The sequence below is a fragment of the Amblyomma americanum genome, chromosome 8 (genome assembly GCF_052857255.1).
Source record: "Amblyomma americanum isolate KBUSLIRL-KWMA chromosome 8, ASM5285725v1, whole genome shotgun sequence".
Classification (NCBI taxonomy): domain Eukaryota; kingdom Metazoa; phylum Arthropoda; class Arachnida; order Ixodida; family Ixodidae; genus Amblyomma; species Amblyomma americanum.
Window position 1 is genome coordinate 89,018,599 of NC_135504.1, and position 17,521 is coordinate 89,036,119.

The 17,521-nt window shown below is 49.1% G+C and overlaps 1 long non-coding RNA gene across 1 annotated transcript; it reads left to right on the plus strand.

Moving 5' to 3' along the window:
* The first annotated feature begins 978 nt into the window (after nt 1–978).
* LOC144100523 (uncharacterized) lies at nt 979–16,595 on the plus strand. The gene is made up of 5 exons (XR_013307703.1): nt 979–1,101; nt 10,073–10,120; nt 10,381–10,495; nt 15,052–15,158; nt 16,253–16,595. It is a non-coding gene; the product is annotated as an uncharacterized LOC144100523 (long non-coding RNA).
* Nucleotides 16,596–17,521: the final 926 nt, after the last annotated feature.

Below are 17,521 nucleotides of genomic sequence, written 5' to 3' on the forward strand. Positions count from 1 at the left end.
GCCGCCGGAAGTCAACTGATTTCGGCTGACGTCTAGGAGGGAGGCAGACGGTGAAAGGGGAGCTGCGTCTCACCCATCATCCATACTCTCTGACGGGTGCAAATAAAGTGCTTTCTCTCTCTCCTGCCAATGCGTGAACATATTCCAGCGAGTTTTCGCTGTGCTGAAAATACCACATCGGCCCCGTATTTATTGGCCACCTCCTTGAGGTTGTGAGAGGTATGGTGCACGTGAAGTACGACTTCTGGCCTTGCCAGTTTCCTTGTTGCCCTTCAGCTTTTTCAACAAGGTCTGATTGACACTGCTTTTGCTGTCATGAGTAAATTTTACACATTGACCACTTTATTGCTTTTATTTACTTTGACACTGCTTTTGCTGAGAGACGTTTTAAAGCTATGTTCATCGTTCACCTCATGGATCATCATTCCTTATGACTTTGTCATTTTCTTTTGTTTCATGATTATTGTACTGAAGGGTTCTATATCAATTTTACATGTGATGCTATCTGGTGGCACGCTTGGCGGCGGGCTGCTGACATGAACAGTGCGTGTCTTTGCCTGTTAATCTTGTGATTGCCCAGCGCGGAAATAAATAGATCTGCCCTCTACGAAAATAAACTAGTTGGAAGCTGCGCTCGTTGCTTGTCGCGTGTGTTCCTTTGTTATGTGCCGTCTTCTTCGCGCAAGTACGCACCCGTTCAAAGATGAACCTAACTCGCCCGAACAAGACTGTTACTTCATAGCCCAAATTTCGCTTCGGCACGTTAAATTGCACGTATTACTATTTAATTTGCAATTTTAATTTTCAGTGCCTTTTTTGTGGTAAACCCCGCTTCCCTCTTGAATCTCATGACAAAAATCATAGCCTGAGTTAATGGTTAGTAAGCGCGTCGCGAGCATAGATCTACTAACAAGAGACCACCATTTTTGCTCTTGCAGTCACCGCTGCTACGCTATCGGTGCATCGATGCCTGGTCAATATCCACGGAGCCCAGCACGAATAACATGTCCGCCATCGAGGCCTGCCAAGAAAGAGCCGCAGTGCCAGACAACCTTCGCGATTGCAGCGTCCGTGGTTCTGGCGATGGCACCGATCTGAATTGTAAGTAACCGATGACCTACTCCAGGCAGAATACGGCTATTTGCACATTATCGCTTCGTTTTGGGAGTGGGGCAGCTCGAACGATTGTAGATAAGCGACATATAGCGGCAGCACCGAACGCAGGCTAATATGCATGACAAGAAAGGGTTAGTAGGCAGAACCTGGGCACAATGAAGGAGTGCTTGCGCGGGAAGGGCCTCTAATGCTATTGCACTGCAGTCTTGAAGGTAGGCTAGCATCATGTTGTGGTGAAGAAAAAAGTGTCCATGACCGTGAAGTGATGCACAGAGAGGACCCCAATGTGCTGAACGGACCCATTAGCGCTCTCACGTGATGCCCTTAAAGCGATGCCTAAAAGATTTCAATGGGCATGGCTGTTGCCATGTCTGTTCCTTATCGTTTAATGATTTTGAATGCCCTGTACTTCTATTCACGTGCTTATTATTTTGTGCATAACATCGTTTTGAAACGTTGCAGCTATTTTTGTTGTTAACTGTGTACTATGTTGATGTCTACTGATGTAGTTCCCCCTCTTCCATGGCCTCTACCATGGGGCTAACAGTATTGTAAAAAAAAGAACTGAAATGGCTACAACAAAAGCAGCTGCACTGTGCTGTGGTTTCTTCATTCTTTTCATTATTGCTTTTGACAGCACAAAAGTACGTCCATATTGTCGCTGAAGAGCGTACTAATCAGCTTCACGTCTCGTGCAACGCTGGTACTATGAAATACTAAGTTAGTATTATTGGCTTTGCTGCTGTGATGACCCCCATAATGCGCAGGTCCACACGGGACGGAGAGGCAAAGAGACACCGTATGGCTCAGTTTAAACAAACAGGTATATTCAATAATTACACATGATTAGGATTATACATCAGAGGCTGGGGCATCCGAGCTTACGTGCCGACGACTTCATGGGGGCGATGGAGTGGCTCCGGAGTTGGGCTCGAGCGGTTGCTGGCAGAAGCTGCACGCCGACGGGCTTCGGCGCTGAAGGCCCTCTTGGCGAACGATGTCGTCCTGAGCGTGCTTGCAGTAGAATTTCAATAGTCGTCCGTTTCTTCGAGGATGGTTCACAAACCCTTCCTCTAGTGTCGTTCGGCTTGGAAGATGAACAGGAGGCGAGCTTGTAGATGATGACAGCAGAGCATAATTTTACAACAGAACAAACTTTGCACTTCTTTACTCATCGACCGGGCAGGTTAGTGCCTAAGTAGCATCACATTACATGCTAAGCATGGAGCCCCAGCTCAGACTGGACTGCATCCGTTTACATGCGCTTTTAAGCACTTGATTAACAAAGGACTAAGGGCGGTCATTTCCAGTGGCCCGCCCAAAGCATCAATTCTCCAATCCAAAATAACATGCGAGATGGGGACCACCCCTTTGGGTTGGGCTTAGCCTCGAACCCAGAGTCTGTTAACAATACAAACTAAATAAACAACAAAAACGCCACCACTCTCTCTCAAGTGAGAGTATACACAGGCTCTCTCTTCGGAGCTAATTCACTAGCGCCTGTCTTTCCACATTCTTGGCGAGTACTGCCTGTCCGCCATGACAGGTGTCCGTCGCGGCCCTTCTGGGAAGCTGTGGGTGCCTTCCCGGCGATAGCCCACGACAAAGGGGGGGGGGAGGGAAAGAATGTCGTCTTCGCGGTTTCGCATAGCGTCGGCTGTGGTACGGCGCGCTCTGGCCCGCTGACAGCTCCCTTGTCCTGGAATGTAACCGGAAATTGGGGAGGATAAAGCCTGTTTCCCCGGGGCGGCGGCGGGACCGGTTTTTCTGGTCGTCACTCAAAGAGCATGGCTGGGTAATTGATGATGCCGCTGTCACGGGTCTCCGTCTACGCCGCGCCGTCGAACGTGGATCCTCGTAGCACACACGGAATGTCACACTCGCTCACCCTCCAGAAGAATGTTCTCCGAACATTTGAGTCCACGCAGCTCCCCTTGTCTTTCTGAATCGCCTCGCACAGTGCGTCCGACAAAACACTTTTCGCTGCACTCAACACCACTGCACAACACCATATGCCTCCGCTGTCAATACTGGCGTCTCCAGGGGCAGCACTGATCTTCTTTTACAGATAAACATGAAACTCAGCACCCAAGCCTCTCCTTTCTAGTCCAAACTGGACGAAATAAATTTACCACAGTTACAAAGGAGCTCCCACTTTTAGCACGATCACGGCACAGACAAAAATATAGATAACGAAAGGAAGTAGGGCAGGTTCTGCATGCGCTCCGCATGCTCTCCTGTGCAGGTGTTACTTAATGACAGAAAGGTTTAACTACCAACTCCGATAACTTAACACATAAGCACATAGCAATGTTATGAGCTGCGGCATTACACAATTCTAACCAGTTCACAACTCCGCTCTGTTTACGCCATTAGTCCGACTTAGCTTTCCGATTTCGCAGCGGATATCGGCCTTCATGAGTCATACTAAGTATGTCTGTGCCCCTTTGTCTGCTTTGGGACTCGCGAGGGCTCGTGGCAGGAGCCTCTCCTGGCGTTATCTGCGCGGCAACCTCGCGCGCTTCTTCTTCTAGCAATGCATGAAGTAAATCCGGTGGCATTCCGGCCGTCACCTCGGGCGCCTGCCGAACAAATGCAGGAGAGGGCGTTTCTTGCGAACTATCTGCGCGCTCCGCTTCACTTCTGTCCCCATCAAAATCCGCGCTTTCCCTTTCCTCATTTCGTGAATACTGAACCGGTGCCGACTTGAGGCGATTTGCGTGTATCCTTATCAAACGCCGGTTCACGTCTCGGACTCTGAAGTTTACCGGAGAAAGCTTCTCGACAACCTCGCACGGTCCTCTCCACTTCGTCTGGAACTTACGAGCTAGCCCAATCTGCCTTTGGCAGTTTTCAATGTACACGCTGTCCCCCACATCAAACGGCGCGTCTCTAGCACTGCGATCGTGCACCTCCTTCCTGCGCTTCGCCGCTTTCTTTAAGGACTCCTTTGCGATGTCCCTCGCCACTTGCAAGCGCGATTCTAGCTCAACCTTATAGTCGTCCAGTCAAGCGTATGGGACACGACGGGGGCCCTCTGGCACTTCACTAGGCTGGTCCGGGTCTCGGCCGTAGAGAAGAAAGAATGGCGATTCGCCCGTGCTCTCGTGTGCTGCGGAATTGTAGGCAAACATTGCATACGGGAGCCACAAGTCCCAGTCCCGCTGGTCGCGCGAAACAAAATGCGACAGGAACCCGGCCACGGTTTGGTTCAGTCGCTCCACCGCGCCGTTGCAAGCCGGATGGTACGGTGTTGTCTGCTTCTTAGCGATCTTAAGCAGCTTGCAAACTCTCCTCATTAGCTGCGACACGAAGTTCGTTCCCCGATCTGTCAAGAGTTGCCTCGGGGGTCCATGTCGGAGCACGATCTGTTCGACAAATGCTCTTGCAACCGTGTCTGCCTTCTGATCTGTGAGTGCTACCGCTTCCGCGTATTTTGAAAGGTGGTCGACAAATACTAAAATGTACTTGTTTCCGGAAGTGGTCGTGGGCAATGGGCCCATTATGTCCATACCTGTCCGCTCGAAGGGAGCCGAAACCTCAGGGAACGGCTGAATTGGAGCTGGTCTTCGTCCCTTGGGTGTTTTTCTTTCGAGACAGGAATGACACTTCGCACAGTAGTCTCTAACATCCTGTCGCATGCCACTCCAAAAGTACAAACGCTCCACACGCCTGCGTGTCTTCGCTACGCCAAAATGACCGGCGCATGGCGCATCGTGAAACGCGCGAAGAACCCTTTCTGTCCACGACCGAGGTATGACGACTCTCTCCCAAGCGGTTTTCTCTGGTCTCCCTTTCCTGGTTGGCCTCATGCGCCGACACAGGGTGCCGTCTTTGCCAATGAAATAACCTAGCTGTTCGGGGTGAGACGGTGCGTCCTCTAAGCTTTCGATTATTCGCTTCAGGTCAGGATCTTTGCACTGCTCTGTGCGTAATTCGGCGGGGTCGACTACGGGGACAAACTCTTCTATAGCTGCCACGGCAGCTGTGCGGCTGAGTGCATCAGCATTCAGATGTGTCTTTCCTGACTTGTGCTCAACTTCAAAGCAGTATTCCTGCAGGTGTAGATTCCATCTAGCGAGTCGCGAGCTAGGGTCCCTGACACTCATCACCCATTTCAGAGGATGGCAGTCTGTGACTAGCTTGAATTTGCGGCCGTAAAGGTAGCATCTGAAGTGCTTTACTGCCCAGACAACGGCGAGGCACTCCCTTTCCGTAGCTCCGTACTTTTGCTCTGTGGGGCTCAACTGTCGGCTAGCAAAAGCAACGGGATGTTCTTTGCCCTCGATAACCTGAGATAGCACGGCACCAACTGCGAACTTTGACGCATCTGTGGCCATAACGAAGGGCAAATTAAAATCCGGGTGGCGCAACAGCGGTGCACTCATTAGCTTCCTTTTCAGGGCCCCAAAAGCATTCTCCGCGTTTTCGTCCCAGCGAAAGGCGACATTTTTGGCTGTTAAGGCGGTGAGCGGCTTAGCGAGCTTGGCGAACTCCTCTATGTGCCTTCGGTAGTAACCGATCAGGCCGAGAAACTGCCGGACCTGGCGGACGCTAGTCGGGGATGGAAAATCCGAGACACACCTTAGTTTCTCAGGGTCCGGTCGCACGCCGTCAGCTGAAACAACGTGCCCGAGGTATTTCACCTCGCTTTTGAGGAATTGGCACTTAGAGGGCTTCAGTTTGAGACCCGCTGCTCTTAGTCGCACCAAAACCTGCTCAATATCGCGCAAATGGTTATCAAAACTGCCACTGTATATGATAATGTCATCCATATACACGAAGCACAGCCTCCCCAGAAGACCTGCCAGGATAACATCAGCGGTTCTCTGCCAGACAGCAGGGCTGTTGGCCAGACCCATCGGCATTCTTTTCCATTCATAGTGCCCTGAGGGCGTGTTGAATGCCGTTTTCTCGGCATCTGCCGGATCCATTGCTATCTGCCAGAATCCCGCCGCCATGTCCACTACCGTGAAGTACCTGGCAGAGCCCAGCTGAGAAAGCGTCTCCTGTATATTGGGGATGGGGTATGGATCGATGCGAGTTACGGCATTTAGTTTGCGGTAGTCCACTACCAATCGATACGAGCCATCTGGCTTTTCCACCAATAGTGCTGGTGCTCCCCAGGGTGACTTTGAGTGTTCGACAATGCCGCGATCAATCAGGTCCTGCACCTGCCGCTCCATCTCCTCACGTTGGGAGTAAGGAATCCTGTACGCACGCTGGTAAACGGGCGATGAAGTGCCGGTTTCTATCCTGTGCTTTATAACGCCACAGCAGCCCAAATCCAGGTTGGACGCGGCGAATACCTCCGAGTAGTCGTTCAGCAAACCAGCCAGAGCCTCCCTCTCCCTGGATTTTACGTGAGAAAGATCGAACGACACCTTTGGAGCAGCCGAAGGACTAGCATGCTCTACAGTTGCGAGTACCGTATCGGTGGGCTCACGTTGCTCTATCGCAGAGGTGAAGAAAGCCAATGTTTTGTTCTTGGGAAGGCTCAGTGGCTGCTGGCTACAGTTAACCACCCGTAGGGGCACTCTGTGGGCGTCATTAACTGTCACGAGGCACGCGGCTGCCTTCAGGCCATTGCTGAGAGAGTCGACCGGCTCAAGCACTCCCACGGCGCCGCTCTCTACATCTGAAGGCACAAACGCGTACAAAATGTGCTCCGACCAAGGAAGGACGACCGCCTCCTCGACCAGCCGGACGGCAACCCGCGAATGTACCTTCTCCAATGATCCCACTGTTTGACGGGTGTCAATATCGGTAATGCGAATCTCAGCCCCTCTCCTGTTCAAAAACGGAACTTTTGAGCCGCCCGCATTAACCTCTTCCTCAGAGAATGAGACTACTACCTTCCCTTTTCTCAAAAAATCCTGCCCTAATATACCTGACACTCCGTTTGGCAGAGACACCGTGTCCGGGCATACGTAGCAGGGGTGCTCCAATGCAATTCCGCCGAGAGAGAAGTGTAACCGGTAGAGTCCACTTATGCCAAGAGGATCCCCCGTTATGCCTACAAATTTGGTTGCCATACCACCAGACGCTTCCAACACCTCGCGGTCCCCCTTCCTTCGAAGCGTGTTAAAACTGCTCTCCTTAAGCAATGTCACCTTTGACCCCGTATCTATCAACAATTCCATACAACAACCATTTAACTTGCAACGCACAACAGGGCATGCCTCGTCGGCCACACAAACTACCACCACCTCATCATCTACTGCTCCCTCCCCACGCTCCTCAGGCTGGGGAGGACTAACTAGTTTTTTGACTCGGTATCTGGAGCCCCGCTGTAGGCTTGCTTAGGGCATGTCTCGCCTGCTTCTCTTTGTGGCTCCCCACGGCGCACGTTTTGGCAGAACCTGGCGATGTGTCCGCGACCCTGGCAAGCGAAGCATACGATTTCTTCAAAATCTCGCATACCGCGCCTGTAGCTTTGTGGCGGTCTCCGGTTTCCAGCGAATGAGCGCTGTTGAGCGCGCGCTTCAACCTGGTGTTCTACCTGCTGAGATAGCAGCTGTTCTAAGCGATCTAATCGCTCTGTCAAGAGAGCAACCTCAGGGTTGAGCACCGCTCTCTCTATGACGCGTACTCTCGCTGCGGCTGTCGTTAACGCCTCATTTCGTTCCTCATCCAATGCGGCCTCCACGGCTTGGTCGAAATTGCTCGGCTTGCGCGAGAGCACGAACCGGCGCACGGGGTCTTGCAGACCAGCCACGAACAAAGCGGTCATTTCCTCTTTAAGTAGTTCCTCCGCGTATTTCTTCCTTAGCTGGTCTCCTTCCTCCTCCCTGCTTAACGTATCGCGTGCTAGGCGCTGAAGCCGCGACGCAAATGTTCGCACGTCCTCCCCTACCATCTGTTCGGCGTCACGGAACCTCTGTACCCGCACGTGACGTGGTTCAGTGTCGAAATGCTCAAACGCGAGCTTCTTAAATTCCGCAAATGATTTTGTGGATTTTACTTTTTCGTCTCGCCATGCAAAATCATGAGCAGCTCCTGCCATCTTACACCTCGCCATTCCCAGCATTTGAGCATCGGACCATCCCCCCATTTTCCCAATCTCTTCTAGCATGGAAAAGAAATCGCAGATTGGAACCCCTGTCTTATCTCCCGTAAACGTCGGAATGACGCTTCCTAATGCCAGCATGCTTCCTCCGAGCGACGGCTGTGGAGTGGGAGCTCCCTCAGATACAGTCATTTTTTTTTTTCAAGCCCTCCAGTGCCTCAAGCCTCTCAAATGGGGGTAAAAGTCCCACAATCAGTCCCGTGATTCCCTTTTGATTACAATTTTGAAGTCATGAATGTCACCGCATTCAGAGGACATTTGCCTTTGAGACCCCACTTCTGACACCAGTGTGATGACCCCCATAATGCGCAGGTCCACACGGGACGGAGAGGCAAAGAGACACCGTATGGCTCAGTTTAAACAAACAGGTATATTCAATAATTACACATGATTAGGATTATACATCAGAGGCTGGGGCGTCCGAGCTTACGTGCCGACGACTTCATGGGGGCGATGGAGTGGCTCCGGAGTTGGGCTCGAGCGGTTGCTGGCAGAAGCTGCACGCCGACGGGCTTCGGCGCTGAAGGCCCTCTTGGCGAACGATGTCGTCCTGAGCGTGCTTGCAGTAGAATTTCAATAGTCGTCCGTTTCTTCGAGGATGGTTCACAAACCCTTCCTCTAGTGTCGTTCGGCTTGGAAGATGAACAGGAGGCGAGCTTGTAGATGATGACAGCAGAGCATAATTTTACAACAGAACAAACTTTGCACTTCTTTACTCATCGACCGGGCAGGTTAGTGCCTAAGTAGCATCACATTACATGCTAAGCATGGAGCCCCAGCTCAGACTGGACTGCATCCGTTTACATGCGCTTTTAAGCACTTGATTAACAAAGGACTAAGGGCGGTCATTTCCAGTGGCCCGCCCAAAGCATCAATTCTCCAATCCAAAATAACATGCGAGATGGGGACCACCCCTTTGGGTTGGGCTTAGCCTCGAACCCAGAGTCTGTTAACAATACAAACTAAATAAACAACAAAAACGCCACCACTCTCTCTCAAGTGAGAGTATACACAGGCTCTCTCTTCGGAGCTAATTCACTAGCGCCTGTCTTTCCACATTCTTGGCGAGTACTGCCTGTCCGCCATGACAGGTGTCCGTCGCGGCCCTTCTGGGAAGCTGTGGGTGCCTTGCCGGCGATAGCCCACGACAAAGGGGGGGGAGGGAAAGAATGTCGTCTTCGCGGTTTCGCATAGCGTCGGCTGTGGTACGGCGCGCTCTGGCCCGCTGACAGCTCCCTTGTCCTGGAATGTAACCGGAAATTGGGGAGGATAAAGCCTGTTTCCCCGGGGCGGCGGCGGGACCGGTTTTTCTGGTCGTCACTCAAAGAGCATGGCTGGGTAATTGATGATGCCGCTGTCACGGGTCTCCGTCTACGCCGCGCCGTCGAACGTGGATCCTCGTAGCACACACGGAATGTCACACTGCATTGCAAACAAGCTGCAAGTCGATGTGTCGCATCATTGGACCATCCGTGACGATATTTCTAAAGTGTGCTTGCCATGGACTTGCTCCTACTAACCGGCTGGACACTGTAGGCGCTTAGCCTATACGTAGGCATTCAGCCGTAGAAAGATCGCAAGTCTGTCGGCTTTTATTTGCTGATCAATTTATCCCTTTGAAACTTCTACTGAGTCCATATTTACAGTGTCTTGGATTCATTCATCAGACCTGGCTGGGGAAGAGGTAGCTCAATGTAGGTAATAGGCATCTCAGCAAAAGGTGCGTCCGGGCTTTCGGAGTAACGAAGAAAATTCTGAGAGCAGGCCCCGGAATAATCTCTGTCATTGTGGCTCGTGTTACAAAACCAAAAATATGTGGAATGCAGGCATTTTCTATCCTTTGTCATAATCTGTCCCCGATAATCTCCATGTCATTGTCATCTGCAGGTGGCTGCTACTGTATTCAGCCAGGCTCATTATTCCTCGCCACACAAGGTACGTCGATAATCCCAAACAGCACAGGTAATTGGCACATTATTTGAAATGCCTGGTTTCACTGTGATTTTTTTGTTGGCCCGGCCTCTGCCAATAATTTATAATATTGTGCCGATATTGTCTGTGGTGTTGAGGATAGTCCAGGAAACACCCACTGCATTCCGTTTACGGAAACCACATTCTACAAACTAATTAGAGAACCACCGTCAGTATTCTCTGCGCTGTTTCTACGACCTATCAATGTAATACGCTCTTCGCAGGAAGAACTCGGCGCCTTGGATGTGGAGCATAAGCATAACCTGAGGGCTTCAGGCATCGCCTCGTCCGCTCTGAACTTCAGGAGCTGTCCCGCTTCCTGCCTTTGCCAGCGAGTCGGTGAGACGACTTTTTTGAAGCGACAAGCTTCACTACGCTAGGTAAAGCAGTCGTCTCGTGGACCGGAGAATGACCTTCAGCCCAACAACGTTAGCCGCGTATGACCATACGTGGCGTATGACCATACACGTATAATTTGGAATTCGTGTAGAATTTGTGTAGTGTGATGTTGCAGAACAGATTGGGCGATCACGTGGAAAACATGAGAGCACATCAATTTTTGTATCCTTCTCCATATCATATGTCGGCCCTACTCGCGTAATTTCATTCTAGAGGCCCATTTACTCTGCGATGTATGTGTGCGTTAAAGAAACCCAGGTGGTCGAAAGTTCCGCAGCTCTTCACTGCGGCGGCCCTCATAGCCTGAGTCGCTTTGCGACGTTAAGCCGCTATAAATCAAATCAAATCAAGGAAATCATACTTACTGCTAATATTGACTCTTTAGTACATTGTTCATTACCACTTGAATGTAACCAGACATCAAACTTGGCTGCCGCGTTCGCACTGAGATATCTCCTCCATTTTAGCTCTTCAGCTCAGAAAAGAGCGCGTGTACTGCAAAAGTTCCGCACTTACTTCACTTGATGCTGTGAGAGGGCGTTTATCTGTTAAGTGCAAATGCCTTTAGGAATCCCTACATCACCACGATGGAAACAAATACATTGTGACCTTGGGAATTCAATAACCGCCTCTTTTCATATTTGTGCGCTCTTGCATTTTGCATGATGCGTGTGATGTGCATGACAAGCCTCGCAATCGCATGGATAACAGAGCCGTCTAATGCACCTTAGGCTCACTGTTGCAGGCAATTTGCGGTACTGATGTCGGCTGCTGCTCAAGTACGACGCGGCCAACGCCCATAAGAGGAGGAGCTCAAGCCAATGGCGTCGATAAATTTCTATGACGCCGCATTTAATCCGGTTAAGCCGTGATTATTCCCCCGTTTTCTGGCACAACTAGCGATTTCACGGTAGCTGGTTCATTCGGATCGCTCAACGGTGAGAACCGCCCGACACCATTGGCTGGAAGCCTCTTTTGAGGGGAGTTTATTGCCTCGTTGGAGAGTTATACCAAGCAATAGATATATTTCCAGAATGCTTTGCAGGGTGTTGTGCTGAAGAACACACCGAAATATCAGAACTTACTGTTTCGAGGCCTGCTGAAGGTAGAGGCATCATACACAAAGCCACTACGAAAGTGCTCCTGCCGAGAGGCGTGCTGTTTGGTGTTTTGAAGGGTGGGGCTAATGAGGGCCATTACACGTTCCAGCGTGCCAATGGCGAGTGCATGATGCAGGTTTTCAAGTCCCAAGCCTAATTATTCATGCGATACTTGTTTCTGAAGAATTTCTGGCATTGCAGTTATTTTAGGTCAATAAAGCACAGAAACCCCTCAGGAGATCTGGGCTATAACACGCAAGAGGCAATGACTTTTCAACAGTGGTGACTGAAAAGGGACGCACGCTACTTACACCATCGAGGGAACGCGAATCGCAGACATGCGACAGTATTCGAGAAAGCAGTAAACGAAAATAGATTTAACGAACTCAGTCCTTTTTGTCTGTTAGCAATATGGAAAGAGCTCTACTGAACTAGCCAGGCAACCTGGCTATTTCGATAGCCTCAGTAATTTCGCGGGACAAACAGCTCTTTTTGTCTGTCAACCACTACGCACTATATTAATCACGATGTGAAGTTCTTGGAGGCAGTTCTGGTACTTAGCTCCTAGATGTCTAAACAGGTTTGTGAAATTTATTATGGCAATCCGCGTTTCATTGCTGCTTCGACCTGGTTTACCAGCAAGAGAACTGCTGGAAACACATCGTGGGTACGCGAATCGCGGAATTGAGACAGTATATACGAAAGCAGGAATACGAAAATAGATTTAACGAACTCAGTACTTTTTTGTTAGCGATATAGATAGAGCTCTACTAATTTGATTTAGGCGGGTTAGCTTCCCAAAGCGACTTAGGCTATGAGGGACACCGCAGTGAAGGACTCCGGAAATTTCGACCATCCGGGTTCTTTAAAGTGCATTTACATCGTTTGTAGGATTTGTAGTGTTTAATGCCGCAAAGTGGCTCAGCCTATGAAGGACGCCGTAGTAGAGGGCTCCAGAAATTTCGCCCTCTTGGGGTAAGCAAAGTTTCGTCTCCATCGAAATTTGACCGCCGATGTCGGGATCGAACCCGCGTATTTCGGGCCGGCAGCCTAGTACCTTAACCACTGAGCCACCGCGGAGGCTCGGGAACACTTCTATTGGTTTATACCTGGAACATCTCCAGTCACTTCTGTGTGGTAATTATTTCAATCCTTACACCTGAAGCTTCTTGGATGCCAAACTTTTCAGATGTAGTTTGTTACCTGCTCACTCAAACTGCCGTTACGAAAATTGCGATTGCGCTTAAGTAACTTTTTTATTCGTGAGCTTATCAGTAGATAAGCGACGAAGTGGGCACAGTCGTTTTCTTCTTGCAGTGAACTCTGCAACGCCATCTGTGCAACGATGCCCGGTTGATGTCCACGGAGCCCAGCATGAGCAACATGAGCAACATGTCCAGCATGGGTGCCTGCCTCTGCGATTGTGGCGAGGCAACGGTGCGAGGTAATGAAAAGGAAGGGGGCGACTTCATGCAAAAAATACGTTGGTGCTTCTGGTTTGGGCCGACCACTCGAACCATTCGACGTAGTCGACGTATAGATAGCAACATAGGACAATTTTGCGATGTCAGCGAAGTTCACGTGTCCTAAACACCCAGGTTGATTTTCGGGGAATATCATCATCAGCCTGAATACGGCCACTTGAGGACAAGCGCTCTCTCACACATAGCTTACAGCTGTGGCTACCTTAGGCCCCCCTTCCTAAAAAAAGAACTTATCAAACTCATCCGCCCACCTAGCTTTGAACCGGCCCTTGCTATGCTAACCTTATCGTGGTGCCCAGTCATTTCCTTTAATGAGCACCAGTTATCCTGCCTTCGCACTACAAGCCGACGCCCCCTTCATTTTGTTTTCGAATAGGATGTCACTAACCTACATTTGTCACTTGAATCACTCTGCCCTTTTCCTCTCGCTTAACACTACATCTACTTCCTTTTCCATGCCTCACTGGGTTGTCCCCATTTTTAGCTGAACCCTTTTTCGTTAGCCTCTGCGTTTTATACCCCACAGCTAGTACCGGTAATATTCGTGCTGTTATATACTTTTCTCGTGTTGGATAATGGTGAACTGCCATTCATGATGTCAGTGGACCTGCAAAATGCATTCCACCCCTTTCTTAATCTTTTAGTTGATTCACTCTCGTGATCCCGATCTGCGGTCACTACCTGCCCTAAGACGGTGTATACCTTACCACTTTCAGCACCTTGCTGCCAATTGTAAACTGCTGTTCTCTGCCAAAACGGCTGAACATTTTTGCTTACGAATTTTTAGACCCATTTTGCCATGCGTCTCTGTGTCACTGATTATGTTTTGAAGTTCATCGCTTGAATGACTTAGCAAGGCAATGTGATCAGCAACTCAGAGATTACTGAAGTACTTTCTATCAAGTCTTATCCAAAATTGCTCCCAATCCAGGCCTCTGTATACCTCGTGTAAACAGCGGTGAATAATACCGTTGGGGAGATCGTCTCCCTGCCTGGTACCTTCCCTGTTTTGCAGTCGTTTTGCTTACTTTCTGGAGAAACATTACATGGTGACATTACATGGTGACATTACACAGTCAGGCTTATCTAAAACCTGATTCTGTAATGTCTTCATGACTGCTGAGATTTCGACTGAGTCATATGCTTTCTGTATATGCTTTTCAACGCTATATATGGGGGTCGGTTGACCTGATTGACTGATCGACTGTCCCCTGATCGACTGTGTATATATATAATGTATTGTACCGTAGGATTTACAAAAGCCTGCCCGATCATTTGCTTGATTGAAGTTTTAAGGTTGCCCTGATTCTAATCAAATTAACTCAGTAAACACCTTTTAGACAATGAACGGCAAGTTTATCGAACAGGAATTTGTGAAACCCTTGACGTCCCTTTTTTATGGGTTAATATGTTAGCATTCATCGAAGATTTTTGTTTGCTCGAGGTCATAAGGTTGCTTTGGTTTGTAGGGTTTAATGCCCGAAAGCGACTCAGGCAATGGGGGGCGCCATAGTGGAGGGCTCCACATATTTCACCCTCTCGGGGTAAGCGAAATAAAAAATAAAAAATATGAAAACGGAGAGGGAACTGGACAGAGAAAGGCTTTCTCATTTCTGCTCTTAAGTAGACTTAAGGGAAATCCTGTAATTTTTCTAACATAATCTCCCCCCACCCCCGGCCTTACAGATCTACCTTTACCTGACCCTCACCAGCCTCTTTCCTCTTTTGCATAGCTCGTAAGGCTTTCTTTACTTCCTCATTTGTTACTGGTTCTAGGCTACTGTCTTTCTCAGTGACGTCCTGATTACATTGGCTACTGTATAGATTTTTGTGTAACTTTTTTTTCGGCAAGCTTATCCTATCCATATTGCTATCCATATTAACTATATTAACTATCCTCTCTATATTGCAGCCTCCAGCTTCGGTAGTGTCTTCATCATGTGGGTGCGACCACCACATCAACAACCACTCTCTGCAGCTTCAACACACCCCTGTGACAGACGCGAGAGGGTTTAGCAGGTGAGAGAGATTTTTTTATGCTTTGTGGTTGCACTGTTATGCGCATTTTGATGTTTGTCTTTGTGGTGACCCGAAATGCTTTTCAGAACATGTGCAGCCAAACCCTTAATAGCAGTCATGGCGTGCGCTATGTCGATGCACTGCACAAGGACAAATGACAATGTTCTGCTGGAATCCAGAGTTAAGAATGCATAAGGTTCAATGAGCCTTGCGCATGTGCTCCATACAAGCTTTCCCAGGCACAATTATGGAAGAACACGTGTGCTAAAAGAATTCGCAGTTACTGTGTAGAAAATTGAAATATAAACCATAGGCTACACGGGATAAGAACGTACACAATAAATTAAGCCGCGTGAAATTGCTTTAAGAAGACGGCAGTGATGGTGATATCAAACAACTTTTATCGAAACAATTTTATGCCGTTTTCTTATTTGGCACACACTGCTTCATAACCACAACCCAAGTGAAACCTCTGTTGAAGATATGGTAACAAGCCCACAGTAAACAGCCTATTTTGTTTTTGAGTACAAAAGTTCAGAAACAAAAAGAAAAAATGTATTGCACTTGGTTTTACGCTCCGTACACATTTCTTCATTCTAGTTCAGCTCTAGGAAAGGAATTCAGCTGAACAGCTTAGCTCTAAAAGCTGTGTGGAGACCCGATTTAGTGGTGCTTGCTAGGGTTTTTTGTTTAGTTCTCTAGAGCGTCACACCTCTGCTCGATCCTTGGTAGAAGGCGTTCGTAATTAGATCTGCCATTCTTGAGCCATCTAGTGACCAGTCGACCCGTGCGAGTTTGTGTACAAGGCCCATCTTTCTAGCAGTCAGTGGCCACATTGGCCTTACTCCTCTTGCGCACAGTGTTGCTTCTGGACATAGTCAGACACGGCGATGAGGGTTATATGTGGCCCTTACAGAAAAGTTGTCAAGCTTTTGCGCAATTCAGTAACTCAAGCCGCCGTGCCATTGTCTACCCCTCTGGACTCTCAGCAGCGCCTGTGGTCGTCCCGAGCACATGGTCATCTTACTCCTCTTGCGAGCTGTGTTGCTTGTGGACATGGACACAGCGGTGAGGGTCATACGTTGCCTTTGCAGGAAAGTTCTTAAGCTTTTGCGCAATCCCGTGAGTGAAGCCGCCACGTTGGCTTCCGGCATCTTAACCAATGTAAGTACTGCGGATTCGCAGCTGACGCATTTTGGTTATTAACAAAATATATAAGACCAATTGCTACTTTTAGGCGACTCTAATGAGCTTAGCACAAAGAAAAACTATTTTAGACATGGGCAGGGGGCATGATTGCCTTTGCTGTTACGTGCCACATCATCATGATCCGAAACTGCGGGTGCAATTTTGCATCATGGCAGCATATTCTTTGTGGACGCAATTTCGCCTCAATTTTATTATGATGTGAAATTGCGTTCAAAGAGCCACTGTACTCACTGGGAAGGTGCACCGTGATCTTATCGGTTGGTGTGCGACGAAGCGGGCACAATCGTTTTCCTCTTGCAGTCTCGCTGCAACGCGAGCGGTGCAGCGGTGGCCAGTTGATGTCCATGGAGCCCAGCACGAGTAATATGTCCGGCATCGGGACTGCCAAAAACTCTGTCCACGACGATTCTGTCGCTGACACCAAGAAGAGCTGGTGAGTAGCCGGGGGCCGACTCCAGGCAAAAATATGTTGGTGCTTCTGTGTTGTGCGAACTCCCCGATGAACACAACCTTTCTTGGGCGTCCTACGCACATCCCTAACGTCCGTAGGGCACCCAGGAAAGTTTTAATGCCCATTGGGTCGAACCATTCGGTATATATATCCAACGTATAAAGAGCAGCGCAGGACAACTTTCGATGTCGCCGTCGCCGCACAGTCCTGGGTCATGCGCATGACAGGAACTGTTCTCGTAATCGGTGAAGGACAATGTGAACCGGAACTGTAAACTCGATATTTTCAGCGGTGTTTTTTAAGAACCGTAAAGGTGGGGCAACTTATGATTTTCTCGTTTAGTTGTGTTTGATGCTGGTGCATTTTTGCTCTGACTTCGCTTCACTTGATCGCTACAATCCTTTCTGGTGGTGCTCATTGTCCTCCCCTCTCTACTGTCGACTCGGCAATGAAATTATGTTCAGTGCTGCCTGTGTTGAATATAGTTAAGTGAGCAATGTGTGCACCATTGTTTTCTGCGCCTTCTGCCTTCAGTCATTGAACAGTGACATTCAACAGTACTCGGTTCCGAGTTTTCTCTGGGGGACGAATTCGAGGAGTTGTTTGCCTGACTGAATAGGTTGAAATGATACCGGCAGAAGTTTCGAAAGTGAGGAAATTGCTATTTCTTGGGCCGTGTGCAACTGTGACGACTTCGCACAGT